The following is a 26,427-nucleotide window of genomic DNA, read 5'->3' as shown; positions in this document are numbered from 1 at the left end:
CATACTGCAGTACTTTTCATCAATCCACAGTTCTGAAACTGCAACGTGTCTTATTTTAAAGATTTATTTGTTCTCTTGTCTGGGTAATAGTTGAGTAGTCAGTTTTATTAATGTAAATGTTTGTGTGATAAATTATGTTGCAAGAATCATCATAAACATATCCCATCGGAGATTGCTGTGTTTAAAGGGCAGTCACAGCAATAGAAATGCAAGGGCTAGAGCTAACTAGTCTGTATATAGTTCTAAATGGGGGAGCTTCACAAGACGCCATTAAATAGGTTACACATTGTGATATGGGGCCATTAAATAGGTTACACATTGTGATATGGGGCCATTAAATAGGTTACACATTGTGATATGGGGCCATTAAATAGGTTACACATTGTGATATGGGGCCATTAAATAGGTTACACATTGTGATATGGGGCATCTGTCTAACATCCATGAAAGAGTTTATAGTAGTTCACTTTTTTTTTTTTTGCTTTCCATGGCTCATTTGCAGGGATCTGATGCACCCAGTGAAATCTGTCCTAGTCCTGATGACCCAGTAAATACTTGTGGGCCAAGCAGTACATTTTTGCTACTGTACTCCATAAAGGTTTGTTAGGATGAATGTGTGATAATGGCCCGGGGGATATGGTTTATCTTGAATCACACATATTAGGAACCCTTGCTGTTGACTGTCGCAAGGTGTTTCATCAACTCTGGAACCCCTGACCCAGGTAATCCATCTATCCTAGTTGTAAACCAAGAGAGGGTATGTGATAGTATTCCAAATGTTACACCTGCTTCCTTCTCCAGGATTGCATGGTCGGTAAATGCATTGCTGGTAATGAATGGGTCAGAGAAAACAAATGGAATGTGTACAGTGTAAATGAGACTTTGTAACTGTCTCAGTGCTGTTTGCTGTGGTAGTCTTACAGTGACACAGCAGTTAGCATTCTTTCAGTTAGCATTCCTGCATCACAGCTCGGTCTTCTTTAGCTTCTGACTACGATGCTCTGCATGTAAGGTATGTGTGCCTCTTTCAGGGTGTTTTTTGCTTGAGTCTCAGGCTTCCTCCCACATTGAGACATGCAAATACATGAATTACTGATACTGTTCATTGGAGGTTTGTGTACTCTCTGGGAGGATGGGCTTGTGTACATCCTACAAATAGAGAGGCATTCCATCTAACATTTTCCACCTTGTGTACACTGCTTTCTGGGATAGGGGTCCAGCTCTCCAGTGACTTGAAATAGGATAGTCTGTATTTTGAAAAGAATGATCTTTAACCATCTTGATGCCATATATGTCTATATGGTTGTTTTTTTGAAATACCTTTTGAAATATCTGCAGCAATGTGACAGCTGACAGACATGCTAATACCAAATTCCTAGTCTTCCATCATTAAATTACATCCTGCCAGATATCAGCTACAGTACACTGACAATGTACCATGTATTTAAAAAGGTTTCCATAAGCTTTTTCAAAGAGAAAAGTGCTTTTCTGTGCAACATAAATTGACATTAAACTTTGGGGATGGAACTTTTAGTTAACCCAAGGTCATCTGTATAGCATCAGGTAATGCCAGAAAATACACTAGCATCCAAAGGAGTCTAACAAGAATGGAAACAATAAGTTAATGGCCCACTATGGTCAGTTTTACTGCGTACAACTAGTTAACATTCTCAAAGCAAGCCTTCAAAAGGACTGAATAAGTGAACAAACATGTCTTGAGTAGACATTGCATTTCCTACAGAACCAGCAATGCCTAGAACCAATAATACCTTTAGTCTTTAGGCCTATAGGAGAAAAAAATACTTCTAAACCAACTTTCTGATGGGAATGATTGTTTTGCAGATGTAAAGCCAAGGAATTTCAAATGTCCTGTTCACCTGAAATGGTGTATATCAGTTGCCTACAATAGTAGTATTCAAAGGCACCAAGAGTGACTAAGACTTGTGTAGTTTTTGCCCATGAGGTCAGCTTTGGTAGTGGGGAGTTAATTACAAAGTGTCTCAGGAATGCATGAATCCATTAATTACAAAAGGGCTTGCATAATGAAAAGTTGCTACCAGGGTGATACTGTGCAGGTATGGACGTTCCCCCTCTGACAGTCTTGGGAGGGGTATGGCATCATATTCACATTAGTCATGATTGACAGCTATGCTGACTGCATGCCATCATGCATATACAAACATGTTGCACATTTGCTACAGAACATATTACATTGACCCAAAACTACAACATCACACAACTGCATCTTCCTCCAAAATATTTCACTATTTTATCTGACCTCATTTCTATTCATTGTACTGTGCGGAGTCAGACAACATAATGGTAATTAGATACCAGTATTTCTGACAAGGTAATATACAACGGTGCACTGAATGGATAGGGATGACTAGTGCAAATTGTAGACAAAAGTCTGCTTTAAAGAGATGCCAAGGCCATGTCTTATACAGTAGCTATAATAAAGATGCATACTGTTGCACCTGTGAAGAACAGAAAGTGAAAATAAGTTAGAAGAAGCAAGTTGGGGGTCTAATTATCCCTCATGACTGAGAATCCTCTACTGCCTCAAATCTATAGGTACAGAGATTCTTGGACTTCATAAATAAAAAACACCCTTGACCAAACAGTGAATATGCCCACTAGAAGCTCCAACCTACTGGACTTCATGCTTACAAGTATGAGAGAAAGTTAACCCACCACATGTCTCATCCTCCCTAGTAAGATGCAACCATAAAGCTGTTTCATTTGAAATCAAAAATCAACTCCAGAATCCCATTAAAACCAGTAACAGAAACTATTCAAAAGCAAGTGATGGTTTATCAAAATTCAATGCCCCTCCAAACCGCAAGAACATAGCAGCCTATGCTGAACTGCTTTCAAACTCCTTACAACCATGTCAATGGTTGCATAGAGGTTGCTGTATCTACTAGAAGTAAACCCAAGGTCAACATTTAGGTTGAGACTCCCATTTGAGATAACCATAACACCTACTATAGCTATGTCAGAAACCATAATGGCAGCACACACAATGTGCTGAACTGGTGGTTAATGGTGACCCATTTACTGACCTGTTGATATAGCAAACTGTTACTTTACAAATTCAGTTCCAGCTTTAACCCCCTGTCACACCAGCCATCCTCCCAAAAATACATTTAAACATAACTCCAACTATAACTAGATAGCATGTACTGGCCGTACTTAGCAAATCCAAGATCACAGCCTAAATGGGTGCTGATAACATCACAGAATGGCTCCTGAACAGTCAAATACTAATCATCACCCTAAGAGCCATTTAACTATAGTCCTGAAACAGGCTTTGTGCCATGTGAATGGAGGGCTGTGGTCATCCCGCTTCATAAGGGAGGACCTTCAACAGATCTAGTAATCTAGAAATCCTTTAGTCTGACAATTCCTTCCATGGCTTTTCAAATAAGACTAATCATGGAAATTATCAATAAGGACGACCTCCAGATATTGGATCCATACCAGTTATGCTTTGTTGAAGAGGGTCATGCTTATTAAATCTGGTGGACTTTTAAAAGGCCACTAAGGCAATGGGGAAGGGGAAAACTCTGCATACATTCTACCTAGATTTGGCTAAGACATTTGATGCAATACACTTCTCTGGCATTTATCAACAAACTTGCAGAACTAGGTATGAATATCTTTATAACGTGATGGATAGCTTAGCTGGCTCACTGATAAGGACCCAGGAGCTTAGAATCAGTGATATCAGTGACCCAGGAGCTTAGAATCAGTGAAGCCAGCTCCACAGAGGCTGGTCACTAGTGAAGTTCCCCAGTGCTCTATGCTAGGCTCACTTCTCAGATATTGATGTCAAAGGTCTCTGGCTAACAAAGTTTTCAGATTACAAACTGGGAGCAGTCATTGAATTCTTCCCGAGATGAGAACACTCTTCAGGAAGGTCTAATATAAATGCTTGGTGGCAAAGCCATGGCTTAAAACTCAATGCCAAGAAATGCATTATAGTACCTTTTATAGTACTATTATAGTACCTTTGGGAAAGCCTGCAACCCAGGTAACTACATCATCAGTAAAACACCCTTAAAAGTTGATTCACTAGTCAGAGATCTGGGAACTCATGTAGATAGTACCTTAGTCTTTGATCAAAGTATCTAAGAAGTAAGAATCCTATGTTGCTCACCTTATAAGCAAGGGTATGGCATATAGGTCCAGAGAGGTCATCACACCATTGTAATTGGCCCTCATCATACCCATCATAAAGTGTAATGCCCACTTCGGTATGTACCTCACCAGACACATGCAGCAACTGGAACAATCCACAATGATTCTTTACAAAAAGAACACAGGGATTAAATAGTCTCCTATACTTATCAACTCAAAGCCCCATTGCTCTACTCTGTATCATACAGACTTCTGAGAGTTGCTTTGTCTGGCATACAAGGCATCCCTGGACCTTGCTTTGATGAACCTTTTGCATAACTGAAGAAAACATCAGAACTACTAGATTTAAAAGACCTAAGTTCTGCTTATGATATAAATAAGGCTCACCCAGACTCTGCTACACTTTGCTGTGAAGTAAAGGTTAGTTTGCTTTTTATTTGTTGTATTTTGTATTACTTTATTGTCTTTTTATATTTTGAATACTGTGATTTGTTTTCTTTACCTTGTGTTTTACTTGTATTCTGCTTTTAACTGCATATTAAAACTTCAAAAGAGACCACAGCTCTGTCTCTTGTGAGTCAGGCAGAATTTTTTTCCTACCCACCCTGTTAGTATTCTGTTCTTAAATATCACTGTCTTTCTAGTTGCCCGCCTCTTATGTTAATTTGACCACATATCTCATTTCCTCTCTGCTTTCACTGGCTTGTGTGAGTAAGCACAAAATTATCATTTTGTGAAATCACTCCCCTTCAACTATTTAAATTTTTTGGCCATCCTACTGTATTCCATAGTACCAGAATACAAAAGTGACCACCCCCTTTCAATCTATCTTGCTGTTTTAAAAATAGTGACTCCCCACTAAAACATAACTTTTTAGACAGGTAAAACATAAGCCTACTTTCACATCTAACTTCTCTAGTGCACACTGCAGTGTTTAGGATAAACATTTTTTTCATCTTACCTTTAAGCATCCCTGTGACTAGCACTTGCTCTAATACCTGCTGGAAAGCATTAGGAAGTCTTAAACTGATACAAACACTCAATTCTCCTTGTTAATAAGGAGAAATTAATCATAGGCACTAAACCGCCTGTAATTGCAAAGTAGCTTGCTAAGGTAAGGGAAAACAGCTCCTGTACTTTGCAAAAAAGCACCAAACCAGGCATGTCCAAGGGTCAGCTACTGGTGATTTCTCCTGTCCACCTGGTGAATCTGGGCATAATGGGGCAATGCAGCAATTATCTCATGTACACAGCCAACCTTCTCCTCCTACCACCCAACACTACAACCTGTGAGAGATGCACTTACATAACCAAACTGGAAGCAAAGCTCTCTCCACCCAAGATTGTGCTAGTCAGTCAAGAGGAGAAGGTTAACACCCGCACTACACCTCAAGCAACACATAGCCCTTCTAAACCCACACCACCAACACCCACACATAGCAACACTAAATCCACATATATGGAGGCCCTTAACTGTAACCTGCCCAAGCAACAAGGACCTCCTAAGCTGAAACGCAAACAGACACCAATCACAACCAAAGTGTCACATAGCTCACAACACTAGTGTGCCACCCAGCAATAGCCCCTAAGGCAAGACAATGTACCTAACACTTTAGTCATAGGTGACTCTATAGTCAGGCATAATGATGTCCCACTCACCAGGCTGAACAAGGAGAAAATTACAGTCAGCTGCCTGTCGGGTACCAGGATCCGCCACATAACACATGCACTCAAGTCACTCCAGAACAAGTACAAATATGACTCTGTCATTGTCCATGTTGGAGTGAATGACTTGAGACGTACCTCCCTGGACTACATGAAAAGAGACATGAAAGAGCTCTCAGATCATGTGGCCCAGGTAGGTATGACCCTAGCCCTGAGTAGCATCCTCCCTTCGCCCAGAATGATACCACAATATAAGGACAAAATGATTGACTTCAACAATTGGCTAAGCTTCTGGTGTCAAAGGGGATCCAGTATCTGTCTGCCTGGGACGACATGATCGACAGACCACAATGCTTTGCCAGAGATGGTCTGCACCTGTCACCTCTGTTTTTTAGGCAAAGTTCAAAGGACAAAACCAACACCGTAACAAGTACAAGCATGCAAAATCTGAAGGTAATGCTACTCAATGCTAGAAGTCTAAACCTAGAAATGCACTCTCGCGAGGCACTCCTAAAAATGGAGAACATCGATATCTGTGCAGTAACTGAGACCTAGTTCAAGGCTCTAGAGATCATCCCTGCAATACCAGGTTACAACTCTTGCCACACTTTTCGGCCACCAAACCAGGATCGAAACACTGAAGGTGGGGGAGTGTCCATATTCACCAAGGATATTCACACCACCAGGCTAGTTGCCCAACACAATGCATCTGAATTTCTCCAGGTGCAACTAACACTAGGTAAGACTGCATTCCAAATTGTAGCATGCTACAGAACCCCCACCATGCCCCAAGATTCTCACTACACCTTTCTAAACATACTGGAAAATATTAAGATATAACCAAACACCCTAATACTAGGTGACTTCAACTACCCTGCCATTAACTGGGAAAACTACTCATGTACCAACACTTTTGCCCAATGGTTCTTGGAATTCATAAATTCCAACACCCTGGATCAACTAACCCATTGTCCCACCAGGAGCTCCACTATCCTAGACCTGGTCATTACCAACATGGGAAATCGATGCTCCACACTTATGGTCACCCCCTTGTTGGTCAGGTCAGACCATAAGCTAATCAACCTTAACATCTACACCCCTCCCCCACCCCCAGTAAGGAAACCTCCATAAAAAACTTCTCCAAAGCCAACTTCATGCTACTCAACAAAAATCAAAAAGTCGACAAAGCAGCTGAACAAGAAACTAGATTAAAAAAAACTGCTCAAGGCTGGAAAATATGAAACCACAGACAAAATACAGTTAGATAAATTTAAAATGTCCTTTTCAAACTTACCCTCACCTACTCGTTCTCTGTGGATGACTTGGACATTAATCTTGCCTTCTTTCTGGTCATCTTCTGCTGCTTGCAAGTTCTTTGCTCTTTCTCTGAACTTAAAAAAACACCCTGTTTGATAGCAGTGTCACTGTTTTCTTTATCAAAAGTTTTAGGTATAGATGGAACAGCCGTTTCTTCAACATTAACCATAGAATCTTCAGTTTCTGAGACACTGCTGAATCCACAAACATTGTCAAAATTACCCCTATGCCCCGCTTGCTTAAATAAAGTTCCTTGTGCATTGGATTTAAGGTGGACCGAAGAAAAGGTGGACCACTTGTTGTTAGGTCTGCCAAACAGTTGTTTTCTTTCAGTTTTAAGAAAAATGGAAAAAGCAGTGCCAGTACTATATGCATTGATGTCATGCTCCAGTTTTTTGTTCTTTCTCTCACTCAACAACCTTTCATGCTCTTCTATCTCTTTTAAAAGTGTAACATGTTCATTTCTTTCGCTGAATTTATCTAACTGCATTTTGTCTGTGTTTTCGTATTTTCCAGCCTTGAGCACTTCATGCTACTCAAGTCAGAAGTGACAAATGTCATGACACCCATGCAGACGGAAACTGAAAGTTCAACTGAAAGTTCAACTGCTGAGTCCTACACTAAGGCACATCCACTCATGCATGAATTGTGCCATCCCAAATAGAACCAAGATGCTCTCCTCCAAAAACATGAAGCCAATCTGGTGGTCCACTGCCATAAACAAACTTTACAACAAAAGGAAGAAACTGTTGCAGAAAAGAGGAAAACCCCAGGATGCAAAAAACTCCCTTACCAGTCTCAGTAAGAAGCTGAGATCCCTCATAAAATCCTCCAAAGCTAGTTACAAAAATAAAATTGCCAAAGATTCCAAAGACAACCACAAGGCATTCTATAACTATGTCAAGAACCTAAATGGCAATGCTCAGATCTGTTCCGAGCTACAACAGAATGGAATTAAATATACTGATCCCAAGGATATTGCCAATATCCTGGCAGATCGATTCAGTGCCAACTTCACCCCCCTCTCACCCCCTAAATGGTCCAGCTCAATACCAGAAGATTGCCACACAGGTAAAAAACACACTCTCCAAAGCTAAGAATACAGTATCCATGGGACCAGATGACATACCAGGCTGTGTACTACATGAAATACAAAATGAATTGGCACCTCACCTAAGTGTCATGTTTAATCATAGCCTCACCTCAGGCTTCATGCCCACTGAGTGGTGTACAGCTACAGTTATTCCACTCCACAAGGGGGGATCCACCTTGGATCCCGGGAACTACCTCCCCATCAGTCTGATGAGCCTGACCTGCAAGGCCATGTAACGTATTATCATGGAACTTATAAACAAAGTCATTGGCAACCTTCAAACACTGGACCCCACCCAGTTTGGGTTCATGAAGGGCCGATCTTGTCTCCTGAACCTGATTGACTTCTTTGAATCAGTCTCCAGAGCCGTGGACAAGGGTAAGGCGGTCTACACAGCCTATCTGGACCTCCCTGAGGCCTCTGACACCATCCCCACTCTGGAATCATAGATAAACTTACTAAGCTGGGCATTAATCCCTACATCACTCGATGGGTTGCCAACTGGCTTACTGACAGAACCCACACTGTAAAAGTAGCTGACTCCAAACCTAGCTCCAGACAAGTGACAAGTGGAGTACCTCAGGGTTCAGTCCTTGGACCACTCTTGTTTGGCATCTACTTCTCTGAAGTACAGGCCAGTACTAAGGGACTCTGGCTAACAAAGCTCGGAGATGACTGCAAACTGGGAGTCATTATTGAATCTCCAAATGATGTGGATACTCTTCAAAAGGGCCTTACAGAAACAGATGCTTGGTGCCAGAGCCATGGGCTCCAGCTCAATGCCATGAAATGTATAGTTATCCCCTTTGGGAAAAAAACATGTACCTGTGAATTACCCCATAGGTGGCAGTATACTAAACACCAAAAGTGTGATAAGAGACTTAGGGACACAGGTGGACAGTGGTCTCACCTTCGATAACCACATTGCCACAACAGTCAAGGAAATCCTTCTATGTGGCACACCTCAATCACTGAGGGCTTTTCATCCAGAAAAAGGGAGGTCATTGTCCCACTGTACGCATCCCTCATTAGCCCCATTATAGAATACAATGCCCCGTTTGGTATGTCACCTGCAACAACTGGAAAGGCCGCAGAAATACCTCACTAAATGAATCACAGGCCTAAAACAGCTGCCCTACGCTGACCGCCTTAAAAAAATCCAGCTATACTCTGTTGCATATCGTCTACTCAGAGGCGATCTCTGCTTAACATACAAGGCCATGTCAAACCCAGAGCTGTTGGACATGCTACACTTAAAGAAATCCCAATCCCTCAGAGCCACACGCTCCAGGGATCTAAACCTTGTCATTACAATAAACAAAACATGCTGGAGGGATAGGTTCCTGACCCAGAGACTCCCCAGACTCTGGAACAGACTGCCCATACATGTCAAGCAGAGCGCCACTTTGGCCATCTTCAAAAGAAACCTTGACGATTGGATGGGAGAAAGGAAATTCACCCCGGGGATCACGTCAGTCACCCTGCTAGACAGGGGTTCAGGAAGTAAATAGTGAGGGAAGAAATAGTCAGGGAATTGTTATGACTAGGCTTGTATAGGCCCTAGGGCCGATATCCTAGTACCAACCTATGAACCTATGAACCTATAAGACATGTTGAGAGAGACTGATGTTTCTCAGAATTCCTATTCTCTGGAACAGGCTCCCCATCCACATGAAGCAGAGTTTCTCCCTATCCCTATATAACTGCAACTTGGACCAATGGAGGAGTAATTGTAAATTCACTCTCTCTTCTGGTTCCTATGTTGAAGCAGGCAGTAAATTACCCCTATAAAATCAAATTTGTGGGTCACATTTGGGTTGCATGGCTAGGCTTATAAGGGCCCTAGTGGTCATTACCCTAGTATATATCTATGAACTTATTTAAACCCCTGACTCTAGGCTTGTTTTGTAGGTCAGTCTGGATGATCTGATAAGTACTTTTTGTGATTTCATTCTAAACATTTTTAATGACTAGGATTATTTTTGAATATTCTATGTACTGAATGACTCCACCAAGTTTATATGTATGTGTTTAAAAGTGCATGCCAAGTCCAGTATTTAAAAAAATACAGAAGATGTGTCTTTAGCTGATTTATGTGGCCATTAAAGACATTATCCAAATCCTTTTTGATAAGGTCATTAAATGCTTTTTAATTCCCCTAGTAAATTCTAGAAAGGGAGATGTATTTTTACGTTTGATTTTGCCTATGGCTGGTATTAGAAATAAGTGTGGGTAGTTTTGCTGAACATGTATTGTGTATCTCTCTTGGTGGAATTTGATATACTGCAAGCAAAATGAGAATGTGCTTCAGTTAGGAGGAATCCTTGAATGTTCTAGAACATACTGAAGAGCACATAGTTTATCATAACGAATGCAGATGCCAACTGAGCTTACAGATGCCGATAGGATGGCTTCTGCAATAAACTGTAAGCTGAAAAAGAAGGAACACGTTCATGCTGAAAGGGCTACATTTTGTGCTGGGAGACCCATGATGATAAATATTAAGCAGTGCTGAAGACTCTTTGGATTGTAAAACTTCTTTATATAAGAACTGCAGACTTGAGATTTTCATGTGCTAGACCAGCAGAACGACTGCCTGGTATGTATTTAGTGTAGCCTATAAGCCAGCAGAATTAGATAATCAAAAAATAAATTCCTTTACCGTGTCATTTGTAGTTTTACACATCTCTAAACTCCATTGCCATAACTGCTAAGTAAGTATATTTATGTAATGTTAAATGATTAAAATCATGCATCTGCATTCTCTGTCAGTAACAAGTTATGATTTCTTTAACTGATCTTGAATCCATTATAGATGTGAAGCCAAAGAATATGGAATCTAGTTCTTTCATTACTGGAAAACGCTGCACAATCACATTTACAAAATCTGCTCTCCCATTCCAGCAATGCTTCATGCCTTCATTGCAAGTTTGTCACAAAAGTGGGATGATTTCTTTCTATAAAACAAGACATCAGTTAAACAATTTTTTCTTGAAACAAATTATACTTAATGTTTGGGGAAGACACACTTTATAATACATCTTTGTCAGTGACCTCTCACTTTCTAGATCGTTGTAAACAGTTACATCTTGTAAATTAAGACACAAAAAAGTGTTGAAAATATTCCACATCACTTTTCTATACAAAAAGGGGCCTTTTAAGAAACAGCCATAGAGAACGATATTAGATGCAATGTATTCTAACAAGTTCTTACTTGTAGTTGCAAATGTGGGTGCCATGAAGGCACCCATTTACCGCACTACCCACTTACAAAACGTTTTCTCTTCAAAGAAAACTATGTCTAAAACTGTTTGCAGTAATATGTACAATATTCAGTATTTAATGACTGTGGCTCACAAATGTTCCAAATGCATCCAAATATCCATATGCACACTTAGAAATGACTGCATACAGAATAATTACACTGCAAGTCACCAAAATGCCTTACTGTGTCTCAGATGTGATAACATGTAAACCTATGTGAATATAAATGAAAGGAATGACTAGAAGTCCTATAAATGATTGGAAATTACAATATCTCAAGTCCTCAAATAGAATATATGGAGTGGTCTGGGGGAGGCAGTACAGGGTGATAACCTCAGCTATTGGCTATAATAAAATACTTCAAAATTTAAAAGGTAGTCAGGTCATGTCTACCTAATAAACACAAGTTTCAAGTCAATATTAAGATACTCAACTTTTAATGTAATGTGAGGCTGAAAGTAGTTTTTAAATGCAGCAGCAGTATCCTTTCCCCAAATGATGAGTCTATAATCCTACATTTTATATATTAATTTAATGTGAAATCATCATACAGTGATAATTCAGTGCCGCATACAGTTAATTTGGCACATAATACCTTGATGTGGGACCAAAGACAAGTATCTCACTCTCCCTGATTGAAGATGCCTGTCACTGACTATTTAAGTGTGCAGATCACTGAGCAACATGTGGATATATATCTGAACTGTCCAGATTTTTACAGAGTTCCCCAATTTTGCCTTGTATTTTTGATCTTTTCCTCAAAATGTGTGGTTTTCTGACAAATGACTGAAGGACAGAAGTCATTAAATGAGAAATGTAAGTTTTAGACTTCATATCCTCCAGAAAATGCATTTTACATAAATCCCATAATTCTAATAACTTTTTAAATACTGGCCTATTTTTTTGGGCCTTTGTCTCCCCATTATTTTAGCCTTTGTCCAGTTTTCTTGTGCTAAGAGTTTGAAAGTATATTGTTACTTGTGAAGTGATTTTTTTTTTTTGTCAGAGGTAACCGTCAGTATTACATTTGGTTGACTTTTCTCCTGTGTGATGTGATCTAGCCTATATAAGTAAGAGGGTATGGGTGTTACAACCCCCCCCCCCATGGGGATCTAGAAGAGCTTAGCACGTACACATTCTTATCTTATTTTTGGGTGATGTGTGTAGCCGCTCCATAAAGGAGGATTTTGGTGAGAAACTGTTAAGGATGTATGATTTGTGAGGTTTCCAAATACTTGTGGTCATAATGTGTCATGGCTGCAGTTTACAGGAAATTAAGATTTTCTCAGTAAGGTATCTTGGATCTTGATATCTTTGTATATCATAAAATATGTAAATTATGTCTAAGGCTTTAAGAACAAAACTTAAATTCAATTTTTCATTTGTAAATCTAATCACATGAATAATCCAGCATATTTTAGATACTGAGTTGTCACAGCAGGGCTAGCATTTAACATGAGCATAAAATGAAGCCCCCTTGACTAAACGTCTATAATATGCAGAAATATTAAAGGTTTACTATGCATTCACAATGATCTTTAATAGCAAGTAATCTGAAGCCCGAGTTAGATTGTTCAACAGATTATAGTCAGTAGCCACCTTTAATTAGCTAAGGAATGGAATTACAATATTAAATGAATCTGACACAGGATACACCTTTTTGTGATAATGCTCATGCGCAATACTATATGTTTATCTCAGTATTGCAACTGTTTTTTATCAAATTTCTTTTTATTAAATATTTGTTCACAAAATATACAGAAAAAGATAAAAAACATATACATGTGGTACAGTTGACGTTACAGAGTACATACCATAAGCAAGTAATAATAGTTATTGCCCACTTTGCTCATTAGCATTCAAATTAAGTAGAATTACCATTTGTATTACTACGAGGATATAGTTATATTATAAGTTAGTCCAAGAGCTTTTATCATATAGCAGTTCTCTTGTACATTATTTTAGAACTGCGAGCAATATTAGAGGTATAACATCAATCTATATAACGATAATAATCTATTCTACAAACCTTATATACATATATACCCATATGTCACCTTAATTATTGTGGTTACTAATCTCAACAAAGTGATGTGTTTACTATCCTTATATAATTAGAATTTAACATACTGTTTATGACAGAATACCAATTAATGCTTTGCAGTACCTTTGATAGTAGCTTTGGTTCTTCTGACTTTTTTGTATAAAGTTTCTTGGCCAATATAATTACCATTTGTGTTACTACAAGGATATGGCTATATTATAATTTAGTCCAAGAGCTTTTATCATATAGCAGTTCTCTTGTACATTATTTTACAACTGCGAGCAATATTAGAGGTATAACATCAGCCTATATAATGATAACAATCTACTTTACTAAACCTTATATACATATATACACATATGTCACCTTAATTATTGTGGTTACTAATCTCAACAAAGTGATGTGTTTACTATCCTTATATAATTAGTATTTAACATACTGTTTATGACAGAATATCAATTAATGCTTTGGAGTACCTTTGATAGTAGCTTTGGTTCTTCGGACTTTTTGTATAAAGCTTCTTGGCCAATATATATTTTTTCTATTGCAACTATTGTGTCATAAAGTAAATGCAAGTAACAAAATGGTATCAAGCTCTTTTAAACTAACTTACTGAAGCACATTATGTTGATGCACAGAAATGCTTCTAGAACATTAACAGTCTGTTTCCAGTAAATTCCAGTTATTTGAAACTGAAAAAAATCACCCCCGCCTCAAAAAAAAAAGAGAGAAAACACTCTGGTCTTATAAAAATTAGACCAGTCTGCCATGCCTTCAGTGCAAGTGTGTCGGCATGTACCATTGAAGTCAACTTTTAACTGACTTTGCACCAAAGACTGAACAGGATAACAGACCAAGTAAAAGTAGGATAGTCTGCATAGCTAAAATCTGTCATTTTGTCAAGCTTACATCTCCACAAAGTATCCTGACTTTACCCATAGGGCAATGTGACTCTTAAGAATAGGTTATCTTGTGTAATGTTCCGGAATTGTATCTAACTGCAGACACCTAGGAAGGAACACAACCAAGTCAACCAATATATCCTCAGATATGTAGAACAACTAAGAGATAAATGGGATAAATATCATCTCTGACAACATCTGGAAGAGAAAAACATAAACATTCACTCCAAAAAGTCTCAGGCTCTTTCAGCTGCAGCCCACATAGGGAGAAAGTGTAAGTAACCAAAACACTCCTTGCTCATGTTGATTCCAATGTAAGGTTTCATAAGTAAAAAGGGAAACTCAGTTCTGCAGTTTCATAGAGTACTTCTTTGTAATGTGCCTGTGGTAATTTTGCAGTTTTGAAGTTCTGGCCACTTGCTTTTTTATTTAATAGCTTGGAAATTAAAGTCAGAGATTATCTAATTCTTGGCAGAGGCCTGCAGCTTCAGTAATCTGTGCAGCATACTGGTTTTCCTTGATATTTTGCAGGATAACAGAGTGACAGCTTAACTGCCTTTGGTTTAAATAAGGGAAGAAGGGTGTCACACTACTAACTTTGCCTAGAGTGCCTGACACAGTAATCCTCATCAAAACCAACAACCTTACTATTTAGAGCAATTGTTGTCCTTGGCCATGCTTTCCAAAGGACTGATAGTCTCTGAAAGAAAATATCGGAACAGTGGCTCCAGGTGAAGCATGTTGGCTCTGTTGTTTAAACCTAAGAGTAATGAACATGTTCAAATTCTTGGGGTGTTAGGGCTTCTTGATCAAATTTAGAAATCCATTGCTGGAAAAATTAAAATACTTTTCTCCAGACCAAAATGTTTACATTACTCTTTCATCTGCATTTTTCCAAATCCTCTGTCCTCAGCAGCACTATACTTTTTTATAAATATCTGGAGCTTTCTAATTCAGTCATAACAATTGGCCATGTTTGCTTCTGGGACTCCAGTCCTTGCTGCAAAGTTTGAGATGGCAGATTTGAAAATGTTAAAATGTAGATCATTACATTTCTGTTTGAGGTGCTGGCAGGTGATGACATTACTTAATGTATCACCTATCTTATCCTAGACTGACTCCACAGTTTTAAGAGATGGTTGCAGCAATGCTCACTCTTAGATGGGAACTTATGTTGCAGGGTTTCCTTAATTTGACACCTGGTACCTTTTGATATGCATTTATTTGCTTGTATCATCAGTTTCTGAATGTCTGGTTTAAATGAAGCCTTCTTTCACAAACAACACTAACAAAGTGGAGCAAAAGACTGCACCTGAAGATAAGGTTACATTTATAATGCATTTTAAATGCTAAACAGTTTCCATGGGAATTCCCTGGAAACCCTCTTAAGTAAATTCCATCTTTGTTTGAAATAACTAATCATAAACTTATTTTATTTACTGCACAACTATGCAGACTTGTAGGGTACTAACAAATATCCAATGCACTGATCTTTCACATTCATCTATTCTCTGATATTCTGTCTTCTCAAAGAAGTTGTCTGTTGAAGTACAACATGAGGACATTAAGAACCACATTCCTAATATGTGGAAACACTAATATGTTTCACATGCTAACCCAAAGTAGAAGGAACTGCACACAATGGAGGACAAATAGGTTTCCACACCACACTTTAATGAACAATCAAATTGAACACTTTTGTCCCTGACAAACCGGGGATCAGAATAAGAATGCCTGCAGAAACACAGTTCACGAATATGCACACAGCAAAAAAAAACATTCAGAGGACACGGAGGTAAACGAGGAAAGACAAATGCAGTGATTAAAGTCACTAGAAAACGTATAGCAGTTATTCCACCTAAAACCAAACCGATAATTCTGATGAAGTCCCCGGTTTGTCAGGGATGAAAGCGCTCAATTCGATTGTTCATTAAAGTGTGCATTTATCCTCCATTGTGTGCAGTTCTTGGTACTTTGGGTTTCAGTGTTTTTCTTGTGGACTGGCACTTGTGCAACTATTCGTTTAGTTATATGTTTCACATGTTCTCTAACTTAGTATATGAAAAGAAAATTGCATGGTTGTACACCTAACCAGCAAGTCATCAGGACCATGAACTGCACTGGGGAGGAAAGGGTACTATTCACTATGACTTATGCAGAAAACAAGTTCTGATCCAGACAGTGACTTCTGTCACACATTACGTACCTGTATTTGAATTTAACTAAAACGGGTGATTGAACTTAACATTGCATTGAACAGAACTTCTAACTAAAGGAAAATGGTGCGAAGTAAGGATTTTAAATGTTGGTAAGATTATGTATTACTAGATAAAAAGATGTATACACAAGTCACCAAACAGAATGCAATTAAGTGTTAAAAGCTGTATATTAGCATATTGCAGCAACCTTGGGACAGCTTAAATTTCAGATGTATGATGTCCATATTCATAAGAAACACTTCAGTGTAAAGTCAAACATGAACATATGACATTATTATAGGTTCATTGGTTAGTACTAGGCTAACTGCCCTTGTGGGCCATTTTAAGCCTAGCCAATTATCCCATGTGAGACTCAAACCCTGCACTTTGTGTCTGTAAGGGGTAAACACATTAACCATTGTGCCAACCTCCCCACCCCTATTACAAAGAAAACAAGGAATTAGTTAAGGGATACATATGTAAATCAACCTTGTGTTTGGAGATAATACACACAAGTATGGTGATGCACATTACATTAATATCTGCATGTCAAAGCTACAAAAATAGCATTGCTGAAACTAAACCAATCACATTTCATGAAAAAAGAAAACAGAACACTCACGCTGAACAGTGACACACAGAATGTGTAGGGCAACGACTCCTTTTCCATCCCTTTGTCCATCATTAATGTATGGTAACCCTTAACCATGCTGCTGCCCCTAACCCTAACTCACTATTATGAACACTCTTTCCCTGACAGTACACCTTATTTAAGACAATGACACACTTAACCTATACAATTCTACAAGTAAAATCCCCACATTATCTTACCTAGGCCTTATTCTAACCCTAACCCACAAACAGTTTGCACACCTCCTTCCATCCCTAATACTGAAATATTCAGCTATACCAAAAGGTTTAGCATTACAAAATACACTTATGTAAAAGAAAAACTTCAAAGACCAAAGCACGTTAGGTTCAAGCAAGGCACCCTTTATTACTTGCAGCAAGGAGACAAAGCATGTAGGTACAAGGTTTGTCTGATTTTCTGGAGATCAGTATGTTATTCTTATACAGTTATCTTCATGTCACACAGAAAATGTTACTAAATCTACTACTGATGTAGTCGGACACAGCTTTCTGTATGTTACACAGAAAATGTTACCAGACTTATTGCTGACATGGTCAGATTATTCCTGTCTTGCAAAAACATTTGAGAAAAACAACCTGACCTCGGGCTTATTTCAGCCCTCCTTGGTTCTTCAATTCTTCAGTTGTACAGTTCTAATACATGTGTTACATTTTGTCTAGATTCGAGGTACATTTCTAGCTTTGGTACAAGTAATGGTGACTATGGTTTAAGCTTTCAAACATCTATTGTTTTCTTTATCAAGGCTTCTAGCAGCTGCACCTTTTCACATGGCATAAGCAGAATAAAATGTCTCTTATCAAGCTTCTAGTAGCTGTGCAGATTCATACAACATGAACAGAATAAATGTATTAACCCTTTTAAGCCCTTAATGAACTAAGCCTGCATATTGCCATTATGCATTTTTCTAACATTTCCCCCTTTTAATACTTTATTCTACTTTCAAAATAAGCATAAATAGTTTTTTTCTTCCCTTAACCTCTTCCTACTTAGGATTTGCAGTTAGAGATTCATTTAGTTTAAGCCCATGAAAGCATTTTCAGTTTTGGAGTAATTCTTCGAGTTCAGCATCCTGGTACAAGGTTTCTGAAACTGAAATGTCTACCAGATTTGTAACTAGTCCTTTTATGCAGGGGATGCAGCAGCACCCACACACCATTAGTAGGGCTATCCCTACACAGATGGCAATCAGAATGTTCATCAGGATGCTGCCCCAACCCCCAAACCATTTCTGAAAAAAGTCCATCAATGGATTTGGCCCCGATTTGGTCATGGCCGACACCTGCTGAATTACCTCAAGATGGTTGTCTATCTCATGTCTGTAGTCAGGAATGTATGAACAGCACTCCTTCTGGATTAAAGCGCATGTACCTTCTTTCGCCGCTAGGGTGTAGTCAAGAACCATGCGATTTTGAAGTACCACTGTTCTCATGACAGTCAGTTCATCGGTTACCAATTCTAGGGCAGAAAAGGTTGCATTAATCATTATTTCGAGAAGTTTAGACAATTTTCTCAGTTCTCAGATTGATTTCATTGTTCCATATGCTGGTAGTACGCCTGCCCACGATATGACGGTATCACCCAGATCCATGTGCGACAGTCTGTTGTTATTCCCAGGGCCTAAGTCATGATGGTATTTCCAGGGTGTATTGATTTGTTCCACTGGATTGACAGGCTTCTTGATTTCTCGGATATTCTGAATTTTCCCTTGAGGTAAAACTGCCATGTGTCGTATGGCCAGAACCAGGTACCCTAAAAACAACTACCGGACCAGTTTTTGGGTAGCCATTTATATGCTTTTCTTCCGCATATAAAGTAACAATCTTCCACTTTAGTAGTAACTTTACTATAAACATACCCTTGCCTTGATGTGAAACATTTTTCTGTTGATTATGGACAGTTGTTTGTAGAGGACAGCATCATGTTTTATTTCTTCGATTGTCCTATGCATCAGTTCAACAAGAATCATAACTCGTGTTGCAATAGGATCCGATGTTATTAGATTTAGTGTAGCATCTATAGGGAACTGTTACATTGCAATAGCTCCATCCTACCTTGACTGTACCATTCTTATAAAAACACAAGGTTCCCATCTGATGAACAGACAAGTGAAATGCTACTTTATCTTTTGATGTGACATTTGATGTATCATGAATTAGGTTTTCCCATATCTTATTAGCCCCCAGGGGAACTGAAGTTAGCAGTAACCCCCCATATGCTGTTGGTAGAGCTGTGCAGACCCAGCAATTCGAAACATTAAAGGTTTCAGCATACACATATTTGATTGCCTGGTAGGTATTGAAGTTCGGGTGCCATTCTGCATGCTTATTAAATTCTACTTGTGTGGCTGAGAAAAGAAATGGCCACAATAAAAAGATTATTGCTGCCAGTACAAGTCAACAGGATGGTCATGTAATACTTCTGTGGAAATGGTTGTTCTGTATTTCCGTTTTCTCCAGTTCTTCCAAGTAGGTGTATTTGGATCTTACTTGATTCCGTCATCTCACTTAGGACATGTGATCTTACTTTCTGCCCTATAGGACCTTTAGCACCGATGATTGCTTCACTGGGTTTGAGACGGATCAGTTCCTATTGATCTGACCCCCCACTTTGTAGCCAGACTTTTGTGCTTAAGGTCCTGATGGAGAGGTAAGGTCTTTGTCCAACTCGAAGTTTTTTACCAGCTTGCAGTGCATCAGGTGTATCCATGAAGCTCGTTCTGCTATCTTGACTGCAGTAGGTGTCAAAAGAAGCACCTGGTAGGGACCTTCCCACCTCGGTGATGCCCAGTTCTTTCGCTTCACGATTTTAATCAATACCCAGTCTCCTGGTGTCACTGTCACTTCTGATGTTTCGGTTCGTTTTTGGTGTGAAACAGAATTAGACTGCAACAGATGTTTAGAATTCAACAACTTTTTCATATATTCAGCTAGTGTAAAATCAGCTTCCTGGTCTGATGACATGAGAGGTTTCCACTGGGGTGCATAATAAGCCCTTCCAAACAGTTTTTCAAAAGGAGTCAGTCCTTTTGCTGTAGGGACAGTTCTCATGTTCAACAGTGCTAGGGGTAAACAGTACAACCAAGTTTTTCCTGTTTCAGCTATTCATTTTCTCAATTTGCTTTTCAGTATACCATTATGCCTTTCAGCCAGCCCTGCAGACTGCGGATGATATGCACAATGATTTTTTAAAGAACTACCAAAATACTTACTAAACTGCTGTATGGTTTGATTTACAAAGTGTGTACCATTGTCACTATAGATTTTCTCCGGAATGCCAAACCTAGGAATGATTTCCTTGACAAGTACTTTTGCCACTGTAGCTGCATCTGGATTTTTGGTTGGAAAGGCTTCCACCCACCTGGAAAACATATCTATAATGATAAGGCAATACTTCTTATTCTCACATTTGTTCAATTCTATGAAATCCATACAGATAGTGTGAAACGGATATGGTGGTGTGGGAAAACTCCCTTGCTTGGGCTTTATTGCCCCCTATGCATGATGTTTGTTACAAATCTGACACATTAAACAACATTTTTTACAGTAGTTTGTAAATCCATAGGTTGTGAACACCTGGTTCACCAGCTGTATCATCCCCACTGTTGAGACATGGCACTGCCCATGGCTCAACAATGCCGCATAGTGAAACAAATTAGAGGGTAGTATCGGTTTTCCCTCTTTAGAGATGTACAGCCCCTTTTCGAGGATTGCTCCTCGTTTCATCCATTGCTGTTTTTCAGCTTGCGTAGTGAGTGTCTGCATTGTTTTTAACATATCTAGATTCAAAGTTTCAGAGGGTTGTTATTCCTCATTTAAAAGAAATACTTCTGTGGCTGCTTGTTTTGCAGCTGTATCAGCTCTTGCATTACCTTTCAAAATCCTATCTTGTTGCTTGGTGTGAGCTGTACATTTGCAAATGGGCACTTTCTGAGGTAACTGAATAGATTCTAAAAGATCTAAAATAAACTGTGCATGATTTATAGGTTTGCCAGTAGATGTTATCATTCCCCGTTTTTTCTACTGTTGTGCAAACACATGTACATTGGAGAAAGCATACTGGCTATCCGTAAAAATGTTTACACATTTACCCTTTGCTAAGGTACATGGCCCGTGTTAGGGCAATCAGTTCTGCTGCTTATGCAGATAAATTGTGCAGTAATGATTTTGCTTCTATAACCTCAGTATCAGAGACTACTGCATATCCTACTAGGTTCTGTCCTGCAGGACCCCTCTTGCACGAGCCATCTATGTAATATGTCACCTTGGCATCATTCAAGGGAACATCTGTGAGGTCTTTTCTAGGTAATGTCTTTTGCTCAATTACCTGCAGGCAGCGGTGCGGTGTGCTGTCTGCAGGAGTTGGGAGCAGAGTAGAAGGGTTCAAAGTTATGCATTGTTCAATTGTCATATGAGGTTGGCTCAACAATATAGTCATGCAGGAAAGATGCCTAGCAGGGGAAAGATATGCCACCTTTTCTTGTAGTAAAATGATCGCGACTGCATGGGGTACCCTCAAAGTGAGGGGGTGGAACAAGACTACTGAGGCTGAATCTTGTACTGCCATCGCTGCTGTGACTACTGCTTGGATACAGTGGGGTAGTGACCGTGCCACTGGGTCCAGCTGTGATGAATAGTAAGCAATGAGGTGTTGCTTATCCCCATGTTGTTGTGTTAGTACTGATGTCATATAACCCTGCTTGCAATCTACCATCTGGAAAAAAAACGTTTATGATAGTTCTGCAATCCCAGAACTAGTGAGGACGCTATGAATTGCTTTAGTTTACAAAAGGCAAATTCTGCCTCTGGTGTCCATTGAAACAAATCCTGTGCTGCCATAGGCGTCTTATATATAAGGTCAGTTAAACGTGCAGATTCCAAGGCATAGTTTGGAATCCAGCTTCGACAAAAATTAGTTGTACCCAGGAAGGACATCATTTCCTTCTTGGTAGTGGGTTTTGGTGCTTGCAAAATTGCTACTTTTCTGTCCTCATCTAGTGTTCTACCTTCTTTGGATATTACATATCCTAGGTATTTAACCTGTTTTTTCCAGAGCTGCAGTTTGTCTTTGTTTACCTTATGTCCCTCAGCGGCTAAAATCTTAGAAGTGCTATGGTATCTTCCCTACAATCCTGCAGGGTGGGGGCTGCCAACAAAATGTCATCAACATAAAGTAAAACCTGACTACCATTTGGTGGGTTGAATCCCGCCAAGTTGCTTGCCATTTCTTGTGAGAATATCATTGGACTTTCACAATGTCCCTGTGGTAGGCGCGTATATGTGTATCTTTTTTCCCTGAAATGTAAATGCAAACCAATACTGGCTATCAGGGTGTATCGGTATCGAAAAGAATGCATTGCTAATGTCTACCACATAAAAATATTTTTGTTGAGGTTTTAAGTCATTTAACAGGGTGTGTGGATCTGGCACTATGGGTGCCCTTGGTATTACTGCGTCATTTACTGCTTGTAAATCCTGGACCATATGCCATTCTCCATTGGCTTTTTTAACTGGAAATAAGGGTGCATTATATGGTGAATCAGGAGATTCTACTAGTATCCCTCCCTTAAGTAATGCTGCTATAACAGGCTTTATCCCTGCCTCTGCATCTTTTCTTAAGGGATACTGTCTTTTTTGTGGTCTAAATGCTGACTTTGGTGTGATAGTAACTGGCCCTGCTGTACGAATGAGTCCTACATCTGATTTTTCTGTCGACCAGAGAGTCTATGGTATATCTCACAAGGCGTTTTCTTCCTCCTTTAGTAAGAGTGTCCATCAGCTGTCTTCACAAGAATATAAGTGCACAGCTGGGTTGGTCTGAGTTACCCAATTCAATTTTTGTACTTGTATTCCCTGTCCTGACAGTTCCAGTTCTGTTTGTTTCTCCCATCTTGTGGCTTTCTCCCCTAGGTCTGCCCATTTTATATTTTTGTTTTTGGTTAAGCTAACATGTGGTAATCAATTAGATTTATAAAGTGCAAAAAACTCCTGGGGCAGTGAACAGCTGGCTACACTATTCCCTTCTGCATCCTAGTACAAATTACGCAATACCAATCTATTTGTACGATTTTTAAATAATTCTTTCTCATATTCCTTATCAGGTTCTGGTGTGCTACAAAAATACAGGGTACAGTGCAACAAGTGTTGCTTATCAATGTCAAGGGAAGGAAACTTGCTGATGGCTACATTCATCAGTTCCTTGGTCACAATCCCTGGACCAGTCGTAACCAAGTCCTGGTTGTACCAATAAAACATTTCACCCCCCCCCCCGATTACACCACAAAGGTATTAGTTTGTCGCTGTGCTTACATACCCTGCATGGTTGGGACTACTGCTATACCAAATAACTGCATGAGATCTCTGCAGAAGAGATTTACTGGGCATTTTGCAGAAACTACAATTTTGCTTCTCTGTGTCAATCCTGAAACTGGATCAGTTATTGCAATGTTACGGGAGAGAGGCTCCCGATACAGCTGTCCATTAACTGCTTTGACCACTATGCAATCAGGTGACTCTGACTTTTCTGGTAATTTGGAGGGGTGTATCAGGGTTCGTGATGACCCTGAATCACACAAAAATTTGACCTCCCTCCCTTCCACCAAGAGTGTAACTTCTGGTTTTGTGTCTGCTAAACAGAGCTCCAAGCTCAATAAAGCTAGGTCTAATATTTTGTCTTCTTCACTGTCGCTAACTTCCTGCACTTCTTCTACTACCTCTTTCACATTCTCATTTGTCCTTTCTCTACTGGCTCCCTCTAGTGATTCTTGACTATCATATAGTCAGTCCTCACCTTCCTAGTCTTCCGTTGTTGCCTTCTTATTTTTCCTGCAATCCCTTGCCAAATGTCCCTTTTGCCAGATTTAAAACATTCTCCTGTAGATTGTGTATTCTTAACTATTTGCCATAACTCAATACCTTCCTCTGAATTATTTGCTTTTGTTCGGGACCTGGTCCCAATGGGATCTCTGATTTTAGTTAGTTTCAATTTTATAATGTCTCTGTCTCCAGTGACCACAGGATATAGTGGGGGTGGACTAACCTGTTCACTTGCTTCATATTCTGGTAAGGGAGGTGGAGGTGCTGATGCTATTACTAAGTTGTCATCCTCCCTATCTAAAAACATTGCTTTTGAATCTTTGTTCTTTTGGTCTCTACGGTTTACTTCCTCCAGCCACCTGTGTGCCTGAGGAATTCCTAACTGTCGTTGCTTTTTTACCTGACCCTTAGAATCATTTTTGAGTTGTTTGATAAGTTTGATAAGTCAGGATTTTTCTAATTTTCCGTCAAATTCATACTTATTAACCCATTTTGAAAAATATCTAATATTATCGGCGCGCTGCGACTGCATATATTTTGCGTCTTCTGTTAACGGCGAGTTCTGGGGTGTTTTGTGCAATTATTACCCATTTTGTTTTACCTTTCAATTGTTACGTAACTTCTCTAGTTTTAACGTGTACCACGGATTTTGTTATAGTCTCTTCAGAATGACTGCCTAAAGTCTACTACTCTGTTTCACCTGATCTGTGACAAGACAATACCTTTTTTTATCCCTGACTGTAAGAAAAATACAATCTGACAAAAAACAATACATATCCAGTCCCTGATCCTGAAACAGAAAAAAAGTAGATTCACCTTACCTGAGCCCACGTGATTGATCATCGATTCGCAGAAACCCATCCTTCAGTCACAGATCAGAAAGTGGCTGGCCTCTTTTGAAGACAATTCAGTCGGAGGACTTTACATATAAGAAGAACCAATTTGGTTTCTTCCCCGTACGGTTTCAGCCACCTGGCCATCTGATCCGAGGCGAAGAGAAGGTTCCGGTCTGAAGGACCAATCTGCAAAAGAAAAACTTCAAAGACCAAAGCACGTTAGGTTCAAGCAAGGCACCCTTTATTACTTGCAGCAAGCAGACAAAGCATGTAGGTACAAGGTTTGTCTGATTTTCTGGAGATCAGTATGTTATTCTTATACAGTTCTCTTCATGTCACACAGAAAATGTTACTAAATCTACTGCTGATGTAGTCGGACACAGCTTTCTGTATGTTACACAGAAAATGTTACCAGACTTATTGCTGACATGGTCAGATTATTGCTGTCTTACAAAAACATTTGAGAAAAACAACCTGGCTTTGGGCTTATTTTAGCCCTCCTTGGTTCTTCAATTCTTCAATTGTACAGTTCAAATACATGTGTTACATTTTGTCTAGATTCGAGGTACATTTCTAGCTTTGGTACAAGTAATGCTGACTATGGTTTAAGCTTTCAAACATCTATTGTTTTCTTTATCAAGGCTTCTAGCAGCTGCACCTTTTCACATGGCATAAGCAGAATAAAATGTCTCTTATCAAGTTTCTAGTAGCTGTGCAGATTCATACAACATGAACGGAATAAATGTATTAACCCTTTTAAGCCCTTAATGCACTAAGCCTGCATATTGTTATTATGCATTTTTCTAACAACTTAACTTAAAACTAAACACATTCCACACAGAGAAGGAACACTATATGCTCCTATGTACAAAACAGAGTACTAATCTGCCATAACTTGCACAATAAAGATTTTTACTAAAGAACTGAAATGCCTACTGCCTGCTTTCTTCTCAAGTACTTTAGCTGGATGGCTTCTTGACTGATCCAACAGCTAGAATCAAAAATGTGACGGGTACCCATGGTTTCAACAGTAACAGGCAGAATTTTGAGGATATGTTTCATTTTGAACCCCAAAACGCAAATCTGTGTGGTTTCCAGCATGTCCACTAAACAACTAAATCAGGAAAGCACAGTTCTATGTGTTGTAAACAAATCAGGGATAGGAAGATCTGAAACCAAGAAAACAGTTTGGGACAATAGAGTTGCAAATCACATGAGAATAGCAGAGATCAACTACAAGGCTGACAAGTTAAAAATGAAAAGGTACAACATACAACAGAAGTATTGGAGAAATGTTTGCACATTATATGGTAAACTAGAATGAGAAGGATGCAGTTGGTGTGATTAAGATATAGTAAAAATGTAGTAAGACAAAGATGGAGTTTACTGGTTGTGATGGATAAAAAGGAAGCTAAAATTATAGAGACAGAGGAACTAAGCAGCAGCCAGGACAACCAGCTAACAAATTTGTCAGAGGATCAAAATGTATGTGAGAGTATGA

Source organism: Protopterus annectens, chromosome 7.part0 (assembly GCF_019279795.1).
Source record: "Protopterus annectens isolate FY-2018-M chromosome 7.part0, PAN1.0, whole genome shotgun sequence".
Classification (NCBI taxonomy): Eukaryota; Metazoa; Chordata; order Ceratodontiformes; family Protopteridae; genus Protopterus; species Protopterus annectens.
This window is presented reverse-complemented; position numbering follows the sequence as displayed.